The 6,012-nt window shown below is 40.1% G+C and overlaps 1 non-coding gene across 1 annotated transcript; it reads left to right on the forward strand.

Annotated features, from left to right (window-relative positions):
* Positions 1-853: 853 nt before the first annotated feature.
* LOC111784027 lies at positions 854-951 on the forward strand. Its single transcript, XR_002813462.1, has one exon. It is a non-coding gene; the product is annotated as a U6 spliceosomal RNA (small nuclear RNA).
* Positions 952-6,012: the final 5,061 nt, after the last annotated feature.

A 6,012-nucleotide genomic window follows, 5' to 3' on the forward strand; every position in this document is an offset into this window, starting at 1 on the left:
ATAGCATACTATAAGATATTGTCATTTATCAAGCTTCCTGGGTCATTTTCATTTCATTTTAAATTAATTACACGTCAGTATACGTTGGTGCATTCCTTTCCATATCTATGGTCATCTCACTAAGTAATTAATCTATATTCGAGACGTCTAACCGAAGCATATGGCATTCCTTAGCAAAATTATTTCCACGGATACACTAACATTTAGTAGCTTACTAAAACTATAGCTACCCATTCACAGTACCAAACTCCATAAATCTAAACATCATCAATACAACAATTTACATTCACATTTCATGCAAGGTAAAACATAACATATTCTACATTATAATAAATATAGGATTAAGCTAACAATAATGCAGTCAATTATGATTAAGTCATTGGTGTAAAAATTCAATTATGATTTATATTTTATAGTGACCCAGCAATAACAACATACGCAATCAACAACATTTTATTTTCTTATCTTATGCAAGTCATACCTGACGGAGACGGGGCATCGATAGTGGGACCATGGAACATGCCAACTACATCGTAGGCTAGTCTACAATATCTGTAACTTGGCTCTGATACCAACTGTAACGACCCGAAATTTTTTACTTAATTTAAGGTCGCTACTATATACGTATCATAAACATTGAATACGGAAGACTTCATCGACGGTGGGACCATGGAACATGCTAATCCTACATCGTAGGCTAGTCTACAAGATTAGTAACCTGGCTCTGATACCAACTGTAACGACCCGAAATTTTCTACTTAATTTAAGGTCGCTACTATGTACGTACCATAAACATTGAATGTGGAATACTTCATTTAAATTCCATCAAACATAACCTTTATCTTAAAACACAGTCCGGGACCTCCGATAAAATTGGAATGATATAGAGAAGATTAGCATGGCCCCTATGCAACGATGACACGCACAAATCAAGAAATGGTATCAGAGCCAGACATCGAACGATGTGTCAGCCTTCTCGTTGCTCCCCAAAGGGGGGTAGACACGAGGCGATGTACTAGTAAGGACGCTGGGCCCCGAAGGGGGTAGATTTGGTGGCGGTCCCACATCGATTAAAGGAAGAAGTGCCAGTGAGGACGCTGGCCCTGAAGGGGGGTGGATTGTGATGTCCCACATTGGTTGGGGACGAGAACAAACCACCTTTAATAAGGGTGTGGAAACATTTCCCTAGCAGAGCGTTTTAAAGTCTTGAGGGGAAGCTTGAAAGGAAAAGCTCAAAGAAGACAATATCTGCTAGCAGTGGGCCTGGGTCGTTAAAGTGTGGAAACCTTTCCCTAGCAGACGCGTTTTAAAGCCTTGAGGGGAAGCTTGAAAGGGAAAGCCCAAAGAGGATAATATCTGCTAGCGGTGGGCCTGGGTCGTTACAATGTGGAAACCTTCCCTTAGCAGACGTGTTTTAAAACCTTGAGAGGAAGCCCGAAAGAGAAAGCCCAAAGAGGACAATATCTACTAGCGGTGTGCCTAGGTCGTTACAAACATTTTCGCTAATGCTTCAGTTTCGGGACTCGGTAGCTCGGCCTCGGGACCACCCTAAAACACAAGTGAAAATGCTTCAGTTTCAAAAAATTTGGCTCCCAATTATTGAGTTAGGTCATTCCCCACCCCTAGGGAAAGAAAAATAATTTCGCTACCAAGCGAAAAATAGCTTGGCCTCGGGACCGCCCTAGAACTCAAGCGAAAACGCTTCAGTTTCGAAAAATTTAGCTCCCATCCATCGAGTTGGGTCATTCCCACCCCTAAGGCAAGAAAAAAAAATTTGCTTATTTTTTTGCTACCGAGCGAAAAACCGATCTGTCTTGGGACCGCCCTAGAATGCAAGCGAAAACGCTTCGATTTTGAAAATTTTGGCTCCCAACCATTGAGTTGGATCGCACCCCACCCGTAGGGCAAGAAAAAAAATTTTGCTAATTTTTTTGCTATCGAGCAAAAAATCGCTCAGTCTCTGGACCGCCCTAGAACGCAAGCGAAAACGCTTCCGTTTCAAAAAATTTGGCTCCCAACCATAAAGTTGGGTCATTCCCCATCCCTAGGGCAAGAAAAAAGTTTTTGCTAATTTTTTCGCAACCGAGCGAAAAATCGCTCGATCTCGGGACCGCCCTAGAATGCAACCGAAAACGCTTCGGTTTCGAAACATTTGGCTTTATCCATCGAGTTGGGTCATTCCCCACCGCTAGGGCAAGAAAATATTTTCCCTAATTTTTTCACAAACGAGCGAAAAATCGCTTGGTCTCGGGACTGCCCTAGAATGCAAGTGAAAACGTTTCGATTTCAAAAAATTCAGCTCCAAACCATTGAGTTAGGAAATTCACCATCAATAGGGCAAGAAAAAAAAATTTCGCTAATTGTTTTGCTACCGAGAGAAAAACTACTCGGTCTCGGGACCGCTCCAGAACGCAAGCAAAAACGCTTCGATTTCGAAAAATTCGACTCCGAACCATCGAGTTGGGTCATTCCCCACTCCTAAGGCAAGAAAAAAAATTTGCTAATTTTTTCACTACCGAGCGAAAAACTACTCGGACTCGGCACGATTTCGAAAATTCGTCTCCCAACCATCAAGTTGGGTCATTCCCCACCCCTAGGGCAAGGAAAAAAAATTTCGCTACCGAGCGAAAAACCGCTCGGTTTTGGGACCGCCCTAGAACGCAAGCGAAAACGCTTCGGTTTTGAAAAATTCAACTTCCATCCATCGATTTGGGTCATTTCCCATCCTTAGGGCAAAATTACCCTAATTTTTTTGCAAACGAACGAAAAATTGATCGGTCTCGGGACCGCCCTAGAACGCAAGCAAAAACGCTTCGGTTTCGAAAAATTCGAATCACAACCATCGAGTTGGGTCATTCCCCACCCGTAGGGCAAGAAAATTTTTTTCACTAACGAGCGAAAAACTGCTTGGTCTCAGCACCGCCCTAGAACGCAAGCGAAAACGCTTTCGTTTCAAAAAATCCAGCAAACATGTTGACAAAATGTGTTGATGTTGGAATATTGAGGTTGTGCAAAACCTCAATTGATATGGTGTCATGAAGACCATGAAGATGCTCATGGTCGTTTGAGAATGAAATTCTTGGTTGACTAGGTCAGTCTCCAAGTGGGAGAATTGTTAGGTTATGGAGCCTGATGCTTATTTATAGCTTGGTCAACGGTTATATCCGGTAAAGTTATATTTGGTAAAGCTATATCCGGTAAAGCTATATATGGTAAATAGCTATATATAATAGATGGTTAAATCGGGTAAAGCTATATATAGTAAATAGCTATATATAGTAGATGGTTAAATCTGGTAAAGCTATATATAGTAAATTGAACTATATATATATCCCGTCCGGTAGAGCTTTGAGATGTACTTTCTATTCTCTTTACTCTCTATTGGTGTACATACCTAAAGTCATCAATAAAAAAAAATCCTTTTAGTCAGAGTTCTCCTTGCAATTTTCTCTATCCCATTCTTTGTGTTCATCTAGATCAAGCGTGTACGTTGTTGTGCGATCCTAACATAAAGTTGGACAATTCTCCATTCCTAGGGCAAGAAAAATTTTTTTGCTAATTTTTAAGCAACCAAGCGAAAAACTACTCGATCTGGGGACCACCCTAGAACGCAAGCGAAAACGCTTCGGTTTCGAAAAATTTGGCTCCACACCATCAAGTTGAATAATTCCCCACCCGTAACACAAGAAAAAAAATTTCGTTACCAAGCGAAAAATCGCTCGGTCTCGGGACCGCCCTAGAACGCAAGCGAAAAAACTTCGATTTTGAAAATTTTGTCTCCCAACTATCGAGTTGGGTCATTCCCCCACCCCAAGGGCAAGTAAAACAATTTCACTAAATTTTTCACTATCGAGCGAAAAACCGCTTGGTCTCTTGACTGCCCTAGAACGCAAGCGAAAACGCTTCGGTTTCGAAAAATTCGGCTCCCAACCATCTAGTTGGGTCATAATCCACCCCTAGGGCAAGAAAAAAAATTTGGCTACCGAGCGAAAAATCGCTCGGTTTCGGGACCACCCTAGAACACAAGCGAAAACACTTTGGTTTTGAAAAATTCGGCTCCCAACCATCGTGTTGGTTCATTCCCCACCCATAGTGCAAGGAAAAAAAATTCGCTAATTTTTTCGCTACCGAGCGAAAAACTGCTCGATTTTGGGACCACCCTAGAACGCAAGTGAAAACGCTTCAGTTTTGTAAAATTTGGCTCTGAACCATCGAGTTAAGCCATTCCACACCCCTAGGGCAAGAAAAATATTTTCTCTACCGAGCGAAAAAGCGCTCGGTCTCGCGACCGCCGTAGAACGCAAGCGAAAACGCTTCGATTTTGAAAAATTCATCTCCCAACCATCGAGTTTGGTCATTCCCCACCCCTAGGGCAAGAAAAAAAATTTCGCTAATTTTTTCGCTACCGAGCGAAAAACCGCTTGGTCTCGGGACCATCCTAAAACACAAGCGAAAATGTTTCGGTTTTGAAAAATTCGGCTCCCAACAATCGAGTTGGGTCATTCCCCACCCCTAGGACAAGAAAAAAAAAATTCTAATTTTTTCGCTACCGAGTGCAAAACCGCTCAGTTTCGGGACCGTCTATTGGATTTTATATGTCCTAAAACTCAGTGTGTAAATAAAAACATATTCTATTTTGAATAAAGTTATTATGATATTTATTCCGTAAATAAAGTAAATTTTATGATTATTAATCTAAATCCAATAAACGAATAACACTCTGACTATATAGTATGATTATTTGAATTATATGTAGAGACATAAGAGTATATGTAGAGACATAAGAGTGGATCAAGTTCAAGTATATAATCAAAATGATCTATAGTACCGAGATAAGGCCCACTTTTGTATAGGATATAAACAATGTGATCACTAAATTGTACATGCGGAGACATGTGAGTGGGGGTGTCCTATGCAATGAGTATTGCATAAGATCGGACCATAAAGAAAATCACTCTCACTTTATAATGTCGTTTACTGTTGAAACCAATTTTTTTTTTTTTCATTCGATGACCTAGGTAACTCGATCTTAATCCTAATCTAACCATGAACTCTTGTATATTCGGAATTATCCTTAGATTAGCATGGACTCGAGTTCGCCGACTCAATAGGCCTCCCATTTCAGGGGTAAGACTCGGTGAATGGCTAGGGACATGGGGGTAAGACTCGGTGAATGGCTGGGGATATGGGGTGTGATAAGGCAACCCTAATCCTCAGCCCAACGATCCAAGCTTTTGTTTTAGCAATAACCCTTGAATCAAAGTAATTAACACCTCAAATTTAGATCAACCAAGAGATAAGCCTAGAATTAGATTATCTCTTACGATCAAAAATCTAGAAGCAAGATTTGGAACCTTGTTCTAAATTGAGTCACTCAACAATTTAACTTGATCAAGACTTGATTGAATGGCTCAAATGAAATTCTACCACAAAAATTGCTTGAAACTTAGAAATGAAAAAATTGATGCTCGGATTTTTAAGGAAAACAAATCAATTTGAGATCTACATTTCATTTATTCACCAATCTAATTTTTACATAACAAATTATGGGTATTTATAGTCTCCCGACAAAAGACGTTTGTGACCGGGATTCAATCTAATCCCCTTTAATTTCCACAAAAGACGAAGTCAATTTTGACCATTTGACCATTGCAAAATGAAAACGAAAAAACAATAAAAATTTTCAACAAACGTTGATATGTTTGAGTGGCTGAGAAGAGAAACTTGAAATCTATTGGACTTCACTTAGTCGTTCAAACCTTGTTGACATTTTAAAGTTTTCTAACTTCAACCGTTCAAATATTCAATTGTCGTCAAATGGTTGTTGAAGATCCATTTGGAACACCGTGATTCCTTACCCCTCTTATCTTCCTCCTCTTCAACTCAAGTCAGCAACATTGAAGGTAGGATGTACAAAAAATTATCTTTTCTTACCCCTCTTATCTTCCTCCTCTTCAACTCAAGTAAGCAACATTGAAGGTAGGATGTACAAAAAATTACCTTCTCTTACCC

The sequence above is a fragment of the Cucurbita pepo genome, unplaced genomic scaffold, assembly GCF_002806865.2.
Source record: "Cucurbita pepo subsp. pepo cultivar mu-cu-16 unplaced genomic scaffold, ASM280686v2 Cp4.1_scaffold000139, whole genome shotgun sequence".
Taxonomy (NCBI): domain Eukaryota; kingdom Viridiplantae; phylum Streptophyta; class Magnoliopsida; order Cucurbitales; family Cucurbitaceae; genus Cucurbita; species Cucurbita pepo.